Here is a 15153-nt window from a genome sequence, read left to right on the forward strand (position 1 = left end):
TTCAAATGCATGTAACAGTGAGAAACGCACTGTCTTGGCGAAAGAAAGCGTTTTTGTACAACTTCATAGAAATAGCTGTAACTTTTGATAGAAGACTCAGACAAACATGTTTATGGCCTTATATTATAGAACTCAAGGTCTCCGTGCTGGGAAAACAGGTTTTGCAGCTGTTTGAGCTAAGATTTCCAAGTTATTCACGTAATGAAAACCTATACTTTGTTTCGGTCGAGTTCCCCATTCAAATGCATGTAACAGTGAGAAACGCACTGTCTTGGCGAAAGAAAGCGTTTTTGTACAACTTCATATGAATAGCTGTAACTTTTGATAGAAGACTCGGATACACATGTTTATGGCTTTATCTTATAGAACTCAAGGTTCCCGTGCTGGGAAAACAGGTTTTGCAGCTGTTTGAGCTAAGAATTCCAAGTTATTCACATAATGAAAACCTATACTTTGTTTCGGTCGAATTCCCCATTCAAATGCATGTAACAGTGAGAAACGCACTGTCTTGGCGAAAGAAAGCGTTTTTGTACAACTTCATATGAATAGCTGTAACTTTTGATAGAAGACTCGGATACACATGTTTATGGCTTTATCTTATAGAACTCAAGGTTCCCGTGCTGGGAAAACAGGTTTTGCAGCTGTTTGAGCTAAGAATTCCAAGTTATTCACATAATGAAAACCTATACTTTGTTTCGGTCGAGTTCCCCATTCAAATGCATGTAACAGTGAGAAACGCACTGTCTTGGCGAAAGAAAGCGTTTTTGTACAACTTCATAGAAATAGCTGTAACTTTTGATAGAAGCCTCGGATACACATGTTTATGGCTTTATCTTATAGAACTCAAGGTTCCCGTGCTGGGAAAACAGGTTTTGCAGCTGTTTGAGCTAAGATTTCCAAGTTATTCACATAATGAAAACCTATACTTTGTTTCGGTCGAGTTCCCCATTCAAATGCATGTAACAGTGAGAAACGCACTGTCTTGGCGAAAGAAAGCGTTTTTGTACAACTTCATAGAAATAGCTGTAACTTTTGATAGAAGACTAAGACAAACATGTTTATGGCCTTATATTATAGAACTCAAGGTCTCCGTGCTGGGAAAACAGGTTTTGCAGCTGTTTGAGCTAAGAATTCCAAGTTATTCACATAATGAAAACCTATACTTTGTTTCGGTCGAGTTCCCCATTCAAATGCATGTAACAGTGAGAAACGCACTGTCTTGGCGAAATTAAGCGTTTTTGTACAACTTCATAGAAATAGCTGTAACTTTTGATAGAAGACTCGGATACACATGTTTATGGCTTTATCTTATAGAACTCAAGGTTCCCGTGCTGGGAAAACAGGTTTTGCAGCTGTTTGAGCTAAGATTTCCAAGTTATTCACATAATGAAAACCTATACTTTGTTTCGGTCGAGTTCCCCATTCAAATGCATGTAACAGTGAGAAACGCACTGTCTTGGCGAAAGAAAGCGTTTTTGTACAACTTCATATGAATAGCTGTAACTTTTGATAGAAGACTCGGATACACATGTTTATGGCTTTATCTTATAGAACTCAAGGTTCCCGTGCTGGGAAAACAGGTTTTGCAGCTGTTTGAGCTAAGATTTCCAAGTTATTCACATAATGAAAACCTATACTTTGTTTCGGTCGAGTTCCCCATTCAAATGCATGTAACAGTGAGAAACGCACTGTCTTGGCGAAAGAAAGCGTTTTTGTACAACTTCATAGAAATAGCTGTAACTTTTGATAGAAGACTCGGATACACATGTTTATGGCTTTATCTTATAGAACTCAAGGTTCCCGTGCTGGGCAAACAGGTTTTGCAGCTGTTTGAGCTAAGATTTCCAAGTTATTCACATAATGAAAACCTATACTTTGTTTCGGTCGAGTTCCCCATTCAAATGCATGTAACAGTGAGAAACGCACTGTCTTGGCGAAAGAAAGCGTTTTTGTACAACTTCATAGAAATAGCTGTAACTTTTGATAGAAGACTCGGATACACATGTTTATGGCTTTATCTTATAGAACTCAAGGTTCCCGTGCTGGGCAAACAGGTTTTGCAGCTGTTTGAGCTAAGATTTCCAAGTTATTCACATAATGAAAACCTATACTTTGTTTCGGTCGAGTTCCCCATTCAAATGCATGTAACAGTGAGAAACGCACTGTCTTGGCGAAAGAAAGCGTTTTTGTACAACTTCATAGAAATAGCTGTAACTTTTGATAGAAGACTAAGACAAACATGTTTATGGCCTTATATTATAGAACTCAAGGTCCCCGTGCTGGGAAAACAGGTTTTGCAGCTGTTTGAGCTAAGAATTCCAAGTTATTCACATAATGAAAACCTATACTTTGTTTCGGTCGAGTTCCCCATTCAAATGCATGTAACAGTGAGAAACGCACTGTCTTGGCGAAAGAAAGCGTTTTTGTACAACTTCATATGAATAGCTGTAACTTTTGATAGAAGACTCGGATACACATGTTTATGGCTTTATCTTATAGAACTCAAGGTTCCCGTGCTGGGAAAACAGGTTTTGCAGCTGTTTGAGCTAAGATTTCCAAGTTATTCACATAATGAAAACCTATACTTTGTTTCGGTCGAGTTCCCCATTCAAATGCATGTAACAGTGAGAAACGCACTGTCTTGGCGAAAGAAAGCGTTTTTGTACAACTTCATAGAAATAGCTGTAACTTTTGATAGAAGCCTCGGATACACATGTTTATGGCTTTATCTTATAGAACTCAAGGTTCCCGTGCTGGGAAAACAGGTTTTGCAGCTGTTTGAGCTAAGATTTCCAAGTTATTCACATAATGAAAACCTATACTTTGTTTCGGTCGAGTTCCCCATTCAAATGCATGTAACAGTGAGAAACGCACTGTCTTGGCGAAAGAAAGCGTTTTTGTACAACTTCATAGAAATAGCTGTAACTTTTGATAGAAGACTCGGATACACATGTTTATGGCTTTATCTTATAGAACTCAAGGTTCCCGTGCTGGGAAAACAGGTTTTGCAGCTGTTTGAGCTAAGATTTCCAAGTTATTCACATAATGAAAACCTATACTTTGTTTCGGTCGAGTTCCCCATTCAAATGCATGTAACAGTGAGAAACGCACTGTCTTGGCGAAAGAAAGCGTTTTTGTACAACTTCATATGAATAGCTGTAACTTTTGATAGAAGACTCGGATACACATGTTTATGGCTTTATCTTATAGAACTCAAGGTTCCCGTGCTGGGCAAACAGGTTTTGCAGCTGTTTGAGCTAAGATTTCCAAGTTATTCACATAATGAAAACCTATACTTTGTTTCGGTCGAGTTCCCCATTCAAATGCATGTAACAGTGAGAAACGCACTGTCTTGGCGAAAGAAAGCGTTTTTGTACAACTTCATAGAAATAGCTGTAACTTTTGATAGAAGACTCGGATACACATGTTTATGGCTTTATCTTATAGAACTCAAGGTTCCCGTGCTGGGCAAACAGGTTTTGCAGCTGTTTGAGCTAAGATTTCCAAGTTATTCACATAATGAAAACCTATACTTTGTTTCGGTCGAGTTCCCCATTCAAATGCATGTAACAGTGAGAAACGCACTGTCTTGGCGAAAGAAAGCGTTTTTGTACAACGTCATAGAAATAGCTGTAACTTTTGATAGAAGACTAAGACAAACATGTTTATGGCCTTATATTATAGAACTCAAGGTCCCCGTGCTGGGAAAACAGGTTTTGCAGCTGTTTGAGCTAAGAATTCCAAGTTATTCACATAATGAAAACCTATACTTTGTTTCGGTCGAGTTCCCCATTCAAATGCATGTAACAGTGAGAAACGCACTGTCTTGGCGAAAGAAAGCGTTTTTGTACAACTTCATATGAATAGCTGTAACTTTTGATAGAAGACTCGGATACACATGTTTATGGCTTTATCTTATAGAACTCAAGGTTCCCGTGCTGGGAAAACAGGTTTTGCAGCTGTTTGAGCTAAGATTTCCAAGTTATTCACATAATGAAAACCTATACTTTGTTTCGGTCGAGTTCCCCATTCAAATGCATGTAACAGTGAGAAACGCACTGTCTTGGCGAAAGAAAGCGTTTTTGTACAACTTCATAGAAATAGCTGTAACTTTTGATAGAAGCCTCGGATACACATGTTTATGGCTTTATCTTATAGAACTCAAGGTTCCCGTGCTGGGAAAACAGGTTTTGCAGCTGTTTGAGCTAAGATTTCCAAGTTATTCACATAATGAAAACCTATACTTTGTTTCGGTCGAGTTCCCCATTCAAATGCATGTAACAGTGAGAAACGCACTGTCTTGGCGAAAGAAAGCGTTTTTGTACAACTTCATAGAAATAGCTGTAACTTTTGATAGAAGCCTCGGATACACATGTTTATGGCTTTATCTTATAGAACTCAAGGTTCCCGTGCTGGGAAAACAGGTTTTGCAGCTGTTTGAGCTAAGATTTCCAAGTTATTCACATAATGAAAACCTATACTTTGTTTCGGTCGAGTTCCCCATTCAAATGCATGTAACAGTGAGAAACGCACTGTCTTGGCGAAAGAAAGCGTTTTTGTACAACTTCATAGAAATAGCTGTAACTTTTGATAGAAGACTCAGACAAACATGTTTATGGCCTTATATTATAGAACTCAAGGTCTCCGTGCTGGGAAAACAGGTTTTGCAGCTGTTTGAGCTAAGATTTCCAAGTTATTCACATAATGAAAACCTATACTTTGTTTCGGTCGAGTTCCCCATTCAAATGCATGTAACAGTGAGAAACGCACTGTCTTGGCGAAATTAAGCGTTTTTGTACAACTTCATAGAAATAGCTGTAACTTTTGATAGAAGACTCGGATACACATGTTTATGGCTTTATCTTATAGAACTCAAGGTTCCCGTGCTGGGAAAACAGGTTTTGCAGCTGTTTGAGCTAAGATTTCCAAGTTATTCACATAATGAAAACCTATACTTTGTTTCGGTCGAGTTCCCCATTCAAATGCATGTAACAGTGAGAAACGCACTGTCTTGGCGAAAGAAAGCGTTTTTGTACAACTTCATAGAAATAGCTGTAACTTTTGATAGAAGACTAAGACAAACATGTTTATGGCCTTATATTATAGAACTCAAGGTCCCCGTGCTGGGAAAACAGGTTTTGCAGCTGTTTGAGCTAAGAATTCCAAGTTATTCACATAATGAAAACCTATACTTTGTTTCGGTCGAGTTCCCCATTCAAATGCATGTAACAGTGAGAAACGCACTGTCTTGGCGAAAGAAAGCGTTTTTGTACAACTTCATATGAATAGCTGTAACTTTTGATAGAAGACTCGGATACACATGTTTATGGCTTTATCTTATAGAACTCAAGGTTCCCGTGCTGGGAAAACAGGTTTTGCAGCTGTTTGAGCTAAGATTTCCAAGTTATTCACATAATGAAAACCTATACTTTGTTTCGGTCGAGTTCCCCATTCAAATGCATGTAACAGTGAGAAACGCACTGTCTTGGCGAAAGAAAGCGTTTTTGTACAACTTCATAGAAATAGCTGTAACTTTTGATAGAAGCCTCGGATACACATGTTTATGGCTTTATCTTATAGAACTCAAGGTTCCCGTGCTGGGAAAACAGGTTTTGCAGCTGTTTGAGCTAAGATTTCCAAGTTATTCACATAATGAAAACCTATACTTTGTTTCGGTCGAGTTCCCCATTCAAATGCATGTAACAGTGAGAAACGCACTGTCTTGGCGAAAGAAAGCGTTTTTGTACAACTTCATAGAAATAGCTGTAACTTTTGATAGAAGCCTCGGATACACATGTTTATGGCTTTATCTTATAGAACTCAAGGTTCCCGTGCTGGGAAAACAGGTTTTGCAGCTGTTTGAGCTAAGATTTCCAAGTTATTCACATAATGAAAACCTATACTTTGTTTCGGTCGAGTTCCCCATTCAAATGCATGTAACAGTGAGAAACGCACTGTCTTGGCGAAAGAAAGCGTTTTTGTACAACTTCATATGAATAGCTGTAACTTTTGATAGAAGACTCGGATACACATGTTTATGGCTTTATCTTATAGAACTCAAGGTTCCCGTGCTGGGCAAACAGGTTTTGCAGCTGTTTGAGCTAAGATTTCCAAGTTATTCACATAATGAAAACCTATACTTTGTTTCGGTCGAGTTCCCCATTCAAATGCATGTAACAGTGAGAAACGCACTGTCTTGGCGAAAGAAAGCGTTTTTGTACAACTTCATAGAAATAGCTGTAACTTTTGATAGAAGACTAAGACAAACATGTTTATGGCCTTATATTATAGAACTCAAGGTCCCCGTGCTGGGAAAACAGGTTTTGCAGCTGTTTGAGCTAAGAATTCCAAGTTATTCACATAATGAAAACCTATACTTTGTTTCGGTCGAGTTCCCCATTCAAATGCATGTAACAGTGAGAAACGCACTGTCTTGGCGAAAGAAAGCGTTTTTGTACAACTTCATATGAATAGCTGTAACTTTTGATAGAAGACTCGGATACACATGTTTATGGCTTTATCTTATAGAACTCAAGGTTCCCGTGCTGGGAAAACAGGTTTTGCAGCTGTTTGAGCTAAGATTTCCAAGTTATTCACATAATGAAAACCTATACTTTGTTTCGGTCGAGTTCCCCATTCAAATGCATGTAACAGTGAGAAACGCACTGTCTTGGCGAAAGAAAGCGTTTTTGTACAACTTCATAGAAATAGCTGTAACTTTTGATAGAAGCCTCGGATACACATGTTTATGGCTTTATCTTATAGAACTCAAGGTTCCCGTGCTGGGAAAACAGGTTTTGCAGCTGTTTGAGCTAAGATTTCCAAGTTATTCACATAATGAAAACCTATACTTTGTTTCGGTCGAGTTCCCCATTCAAATGCATGTAACAGTGAGAAACGCACTGTCTTGGCGAAAGAAAGCGTTTTTGTACAACTTCATATGAATAGCTGTAACTTTTGATAGAAGACTCGGATACACATGTTTATGGCTTTATCTTATAGAACTCAAGGTTCCCGTGCTGGGAAAACAGGTTTTGCAGCTGTTTGAGCTAAGATTTCCAAGTTATTCACATAATGAAAACCTATACTTTGTTTCGGTCGAGTTCCCCATTCAAATGCATGTAACAGTGAGAAACGCACTGTCTTGGCGAAAGAAAGCGTTTTTGTACAACTTCATAGAAATAGCTGTAACTTTTGATAGAAGCCTCGGATACACATGTTTATGGCTTTATCTTATAGAACTCAAGGTTCCCGTGCTGGGAAAACAGGTTTTGCAGCTGTTTGAGCTAAGATTTCCAAGTTATTCACATAATGAAAACCTATACTTTGTTTCGGTCGAGTTCCCCATTCAAATGCATGTAACAGTGAGAAACGCACTGTCTTGGCGAAAGAAAGCGTTTTTGTACAACTTCATAGAAATAGCTGTAACTTTTGATAGAAGACTCAGACAAACATGTTTATGGCCTTATATTATAGAACTCAAGGTCTCCGTGCTGGGAAAACAGGTTTTGCAGCTGTTTGAGCTAAGATTTCCAAGTTATTCACATAATGAAAACCTATACTTTGTTTCGGTCGAGTTCCCCATTCAAATGCATGTAACAGTGAGAAACGCACTGTCTTGGCGAAATTAAGCGTTTTTGTACAACTTCATAGAAATAGCTGTAACTTTTGATAGAAGACTCGGATACACATGTTTATGGCTTTATCTTATAGAACTCAAGGTTCCCGTGCTGGGAAAACAGGTTTTGCAGCTGTTTGAGCTAAGATTTCCAAGTTATTCACATAATGAAAACCTATACTTTGTTTCGGTCGAGTTCCCCATTCAAATGCATGTAACAGTGAGAAACGCACTGTCTTGGCGAAAGAAAGCGTTTTTGTACAACTTCATATGAATAGCTGTAACTTTTGATAGAAGACTCGGATACACATGTTTATGGCTTTATCTTATAGAACTCAAGGTTCCCGTGCTGGGAAAACAGGTTTTGCAGCTGTTTGAGCTAAGATTTCCAAGTTATTCACATAATGAAAACCTATACTTTGTTTCGGTCGAGTTCCCCATTCAAATGCATGTAACAGTGAGAAACGCACTGTCTTGGCGAAAGAAAGCGTTTTTGTACAACTTCATATGAATAGCTGTAACTTTTGATAGAAGACTCGGATACACATGTTTATGGCTTTATCTTATAGAACTCAAGGTTCCCGTGCTGGGAAAACAGGTTTTGCAGCTGTTTGAGCTAAGATTTCCAAGTTATTCACATAATGAAAACCTATACTTTGTTTCGGTCGAGTTCCCCATTCAAATGCATGTAACAGTGAGAAACGCACTGTCTTGGCGAAAGAAAGCGGTTTTGTACAACTTCATAGAAATAGCTGTAACTTTTGATAGAAGACTCAGACAAACATGTTTATGGCCTTATATTATAGAACTCAAGGTCTCCGTGCTGGGAAAACAGGTTTTGCAGCTGTTTGAGCTAAGATTTCCAAGTTATTCACATAATGAAAACCTATACTTTGTTTCGGTCGAGTTCCCCATTCAAATGCATGTAACAGTGAGAAACGCACTGTCTTGGCGAAATTAAGCGTTTTTGTACAACTTCATAGAAATAGCTGTAACTTTTGATAGAAGACTCGGATACACATGTTTATGGCTTTATCTTATAGAACTCAAGGTTCCCGTGCTGGGAAAACAGGTTTTGCAGCTGTTTGAGCTAAGATTTCCAAGTTATTCACATAATGAAAACCTATACTTTGTTTCGGTCGAGTTCCCCATTCAAATGCATGTAACAGTGAGAAACGCACTGTCTTGGCGAAAGAAAGCGTTTTTGTACAACTTCATATGAATAGCTGTAACTTTTGATAGAAGACTCGGATACACATGTTTATGGCTTTATCTTATAGAACTCAAGGTTCCCGTGCTGGGAAAACAGGTTTTGCAGCTGTTTGAGCTAAGATTTCCAAGTTATTCACATAATGAAAACCTATACTTTGTTTCGGTCGAGTTCCCCATTCAAATGCATGTAACAGTGAGAAACGCACTGTCTTGGCGAAAGAAAGCGTTTTTGTACAACTTCATAGAAATAGCTGTAACTTTTGATAGAAGACTCGGATACACATGTTTATGGCTTTATCTTATAGAACTCAAGGTTCCCGTGCTGGGAAAACAGGTTTTGCAGCTGTTTGAGCTAAGATTTCCAAGTTATTCACATAATGAAAACCTATACTTTGTTTCGGTCGAGTTCCCCATTCAAATGCATGTAACAGTGAGAAACGCACTGTCTTGGCGAAAGAAAGCGTTTTTGTACAACTTCATAGAAATAGCTGTAACTTTTGATAGAAGACTCAGACAAACATGTTTATGGCCTTATATTATAGAACTCAAGGTCTCCGTGCTGGGAAAACAGGTTTTGCAGCTGTTTGAGCTAAGATTTCCAAGTTATTCACATAATGAAAACCTATACTTTGTTTCGGTCGAGTTCCCCATTCAAATGCATGTAACAGTGAGAAACGCACTGTCTTGGCGAAAGAAAGCGTTTTTGTACAACTTCATAGAAATAGCTGTAACTTTTGATAGAAGACTCAGACAAACATGTTTATGGCCTTATATTATAGAACTCAAGGTCTCCGTGCTGGGAAAACAGGTTTTGCAGCTGTTTGAGCTAAGATTTCCAAGTTATTCACATAATGAAAACCTATACTTTGTTTCGGTCGAGTTCCCCATTCAAATGCATGTAACAGTGAGAAACGCACTGTCTTGGCGAAATTAAGCGTTTTTGTACAACTTCATAGAAATAGCTGTAACTTTTGATAGAAGACTCGGATACACATGTTTATGGCTTTATCTTATAGAACTCAAGGTTCCCGTGCTGGGAAAACAGGTTTTGCAGCTGTTTGAGCTAAGATTTCCAAGTTATTCACATAATGAAAACCTATACTTTGTTTCGGTCGAGTTCCCCATTCAAATGCATGTAACAGTGAGAAACGCACTGTCTTGGCGAAAGAAAGCGTTTTTGTACAACTTCATAGAAATAGCTGTAACTTTTGATAGAAGACTAAGACAAACATGTTTATGGCCTTATATTATAGAACTCAAGGTCCCCGTGCTGGGAAAACAGGTTTTGCAGCTGTTTGAGCTAAGAATTCCAAGTTATTCACATAATGAAAACCTATACTTTGTTTCGGTCGAGTTCCCCATTCAAATGCATGTAACAGTGAGAAACGCACTGTCTTGGCGAAAGAAAGCGTTTTTGTACAACTTCATATGAATAGCTGTAACTTTTGATAGAAGACTCGGATACACATGTTTATGGCTTTATCTTATAGAACTCAAGGTTCCCGTGCTGGGAAAACAGGTTTTGCAGCTGTTTGAGCTAAGATTTCCAAGTTATTCACATAATGAAAACCTATACTTTGTTTCGGTCGAGTTCCCCATTCAAATGCATGTAACAGTGAGAAACGCACTGTCTTGGCGAAAGAAAGCGTTTTTGTACAACTTCATAGAAATAGCTGTAACTTTTGATAGAAGCCTCGGATACACATGTTTATGGCTTTATCTTATAGAACTCAAGGTTCCCGTGCTGGGAAAACAGGTTTTGCAGCTGTTTGAGCTAAGATTTCCAAGTTATTCACATAATGAAAACCTATACTTTGTTTCAGTCGAGTTCCCCATTCAAATGCATGTAACAGTGAGAAACGCACTGTCTTGGCGAAAGAAAGCGTTTTTGTACAACTTCATAGAAATAGCTGTAACTTTTGATAGAAGACTCAGACAAACATGTTTATGGCCTTATATTATAGAACTCAAGGTCTCCGTGCTGGGAAAACAGGTTTTGCAGCTGTTTGAGCTAAGATTTCCAAGTTATTCACGTAATGAAAACCTATACTTTGTTTCGGTCGAGTTCCCCATTCAAATGCATGTAACAGTGAGAAACGCACTGTCTTGGCGAAATTAAGCGTTTTTGTACAACTTCATAGAAATAGCTGTAACTTTTGATAGAAGACTCGGATACACATGTTTATGGCTTTATCTTATAGAACTCAAGGTTCCCGTGCTGGGCAAACAGGTTTTGCAGCTGTTTGAGCTAAGATTTCCAAGTTATTCACATAATGAAAACCTATACTTTGTTTCGGTCGAGTTCCCCATTCAAATGCATGTAACAGTGAGAAACGCACTGTCTTGGCGAAAGAAAGCGGTTTTGTACAACTTCATAGAAATAGCTGTAACTTTTGATAGAAGACTCAGACAAACATGTTTATGGCCTTATATTATAGAACTCAAGGTCTCCGTGCTGGGAAAACAGGTTTTGCAGCTGTTTGAGCTAAGATTTCCAAGTTATTCACATAATGAAAACCTATACTTTGTTTCGGTCGAGTTCCCCATTCAAATGCATGTAACAGTGAGAAACGCACTGTCTTGGCGAAATTAAGCGTTTTTGTACAACTTCATAGAAATAGCTGTAACTTTTGATAGAAGACTCGGATACACATGTTTATGGCTTTATCTTATAGAACTCAAGGTTCCCGTGCTGGGCAAACAGGTTTTGCAGCTGTTTGAGCTAAGATTTCCAAGTTATTCACATAATGAAAACCTATACTTTGTTTCGGTCGAGTTCCCCATTCAAATGCATGTAACAGTGAGAAACGCACTGTCTTGGCGAAAGAAAGCGTTTTTATACAACTTCATAGAAATAGCTGTAACTTTTGATAGAAGACTCAGACAAACATGTTTATGGCCTTATATTATAGAACTCAAGGTCCCCGTGCTGGGAAAACAGGTTTTGCAGCTGTTTGAGCTAAGAATTCCAAGTTATTCACATAATGAAAACCTATACTTTGTTTCGGTCGAGTTCCCCATTCAAATGCATGTAACAGTGAGAAACGCACTGTCTTGGCGAAAGAACGCGTTTTTGTACAACTTCATAGAAATAGCTGTAACTTTTGATAGAAGCCTCGGATACACATGTTTATGGCTTTATCTTATAGAACTCAAGGTCCCCGTGCTGGGAAAACAGGTTTTGCAGCTGTTTGAGCTAAGATTTCCAAGTTATTCACATAATGAAAACCTATACTTTGTTTCGGTCGAGTTCCCCATTCAAATGCATGTAACAGTGAGAAACGCACTGTCTTGGCGAAAGAAAGCGTTTTTGTACAACTTCATAGAAATAGCTGTAACTTTTGATAGAAGACTCAGACAAACATGTTTATGGCCTTATATTATAGAACTCAAGGTCTCCGTGCTGGGAAAACAGGTTTTGCAGCTGTTTGAGCTAAGATTTCCAAGTTATTCACGTAATGAAAACCTATACTTTGTTTCGGTCGAGTTCCCCATTCAAATGCATGTAACAGTGAGAAACGCACTGTCTTGGCGAAAGAAAGCGTTTTTGTACAACTTCATATGAATAGCTGTAACTTTTGATAGAAGACTCGGATACACATGTTTATGGCTTTATCTTATAGAACTTAAGGTCTCCGTGCTGGGAAAACAGGTTTTGCAGCTGTTTGAGCTAAGATTTCCAAGTTATTCACATAATGAAAACCTATACTTTGTTTCGGTCGAGTTCCCCATTCAAATGCATGTAACAGTGAGAAACGCACTGTCTTGGCGAAAGAACGCGTTTTTGTACAACTTCATAGAAATAGCTGTAACTTTTGATAGAAGCCTCGGATACACATGTTTATGGCTTTATCTTATAGAACTCAAGGTCCCCGTGCTGGGAAAACAGGTTTTGCAGCTGTTTGAGCTAAGATTTCCAAGTTATTCACATAATGAAAACCTATACTTTGTTTCGGTCGAGTTCCCCATTCAAATGCATGTAACAGTGAGAAACGCACTGTCTTGGCGAAATTAAGCGTTTTTGTACAACTTCATAGAAATAGCTGTAACTTTTGATAGAAGACTCGGATACACATGTTTATGGCTTTATCTTATAGAACTCAAGGTTCCCGTGCTGGGCAAACAGGTTTTGCAGCTGTTTGAGCTAAGATTTCCAAGTTATTCACATAATGAAAACCTATACTTTGTTTCGGTCGAGTTCCCCATTCAAATGCATGTAACAGTGAGAAACGCACTGTCTTGGCGAAAGAAAGCGTTTTTGTACAACTTCATAGAAATAGCTGTAACTTTTGATAGAAGACTAAGACAAACATGTTTATGGCCTTATATTATAGAACTCAAGGTCCCCGTGCTGGGAAAACAGGTTTTGCAGCTGTTTGAGCTAAGAATTCCAAGTTATTCACATAATGAAAACCTATACTTTGTTTCGGTCGAGTTCCCCATTCAAATGCATGTAACAGTGAGAAACGCACTGTCTTGGCGAAAGAAAGCGTTTTTGTACAACTTCATATGAATAGCTGTAACTTTTGATAGAAAACTCGGATACACATGTTTATGGCTTTATCTTATAGAACTCAAGGTTCCCGTGCTGGGAAAACAGGTTTTGCAGCTGTTTGAGCTAAGATTTCCAAGTTATTCACATAATGAAAACCTATACTTTGTTTCGGTCGAGTTCCCCATTCAAATGCATGTAACAGTGAGAAACGCACTGTCTTGGCGAAAGAAAGCGTTTTTGTACAACTTCATAGAAATAGCTGTAACTTTTGATAGAAGACTCGGATACACATGTTTATGGCTTTATCTTATAGAACTCAAGGTTCCCGTGCTGGGAAAACAGGTTTTGCAGCTGTTTGAGCTAAGATTTCCAAGTTATTCACATAATGAAAACCTATACTTTGTTTCGGTCGAGTTCCCCATTCAAATGCATGTAACAGTGAGAAACGCACTGTCTTGGCGAAAGAAAGCGTTTTTGTACAACTTCATAGAAATAGCTGTAACTTTTGATAGAAGCCTCGGATACACATGTTTATGGCTTTATCTTATAGAACTCAAGGTTCCCGTGCTGGGAAAACAGGTTTTGCAGCTGTTTGAGCTAAGATTTCCAAGTTATTCACATAATGAAAACCTATACTTTGTTTCGGTCGAGTTCCCCATTCAAATGCATGTAACAGTGAGAAACGCACTGTCTTGGCGAAAGAAAGCGTTTTTGTACAACTTCATAGAAATAGCTGTAACTTTTGATAGAAGACTCAGACAAACATGTTTATGGCCTTATATTATAGAACTCAAGGTCTCCGTGCTGGGAAAACAGGTTTTGCAGCTGTTTGAGCTAAGATTTCCAAGTTATTCACATAATGAAAACCTATACTTTGTTTCGGTCGAGTTCCCCATTCAAATGCATGTAACAGTGAGAAACGCACTGTCTTGGCGAAAGAAAGCGTTTTTGTACAACTTCATAGAAATAGCTGTAACTTTTGATAGAAGCCTCGGATACACATGTTTATGGCTTTATCTTATAGAACTCAAGGTTCCCGTGCTGGGAAAACAGGTTTTGCAGCTGTTTGAGCTAAGATTTCCAAGTTATTCACATAATGAAAACCTATACTTTGTTTCGGTCGAGTTCCCCATTCAAATGCATGTAACAGTGAGAAACGCACTGTCTTGGCGAAAGAAAGCGTTTTTGTACAACTTCATATGAATAGCTGTAACTTTTGATAGAAGACTCAGACAAACATGTTTATGGCCTTATATTATAGAACTCAAGGTCTCCGTGCTGGGAAAACAGGTTTTGCAGCTGTTTGAGCTAAGATTTCCAAGTTATTCACGTAATGAAAACCTATACTTTGTTTCGGTCGAGTTCCCCATTCAAATGCATGTAACAGTGAGAAACGCACTGTCTTGGCGAAAGAAAGCGTTTTTGTACAACTTCATATGAATAGCTGTAACTTTTGATAGAAGACTCGGATACACATGTTTATGGCTTTATCTTATAGAACTCAAGGTTCCCGTGCTGGGAAAACAGGTTTTGCAGCTGTTTGAGCTAAGATTTCCAAGTTATTCACATAATGAAAACCTATACTTTGTTTCGGTCGAGTTCCCCATTCAAATGCATGTAACAGTGAGAAACGCACTGTCTTGGCGAAAGAAAGCGGTTTTGTACAACTTCATAGAAATAGCTGTAACTTTTGATAGAAGACTCAGACAAACATGTTTATGGCCTTATATTATAGAACTCAAGGTCTCCGTGCTGGGAAAACAGGTTTTGCAGCTGTTTGAGCTAAGATTTCCAAGTTATTCACATAATGAAAACCTATACTTTGTTT

The sequence above is a fragment of the Rhamphochromis longiceps genome, linkage group LG8 (genome assembly GCF_057381845.1).
Source record: "Rhamphochromis longiceps isolate RC_006_pf linkage group LG8, R_longiceps_female_GT1.1, whole genome shotgun sequence".
Taxonomy (NCBI): domain Eukaryota; kingdom Metazoa; phylum Chordata; class Actinopteri; order Cichliformes; family Cichlidae; genus Rhamphochromis; species Rhamphochromis longiceps.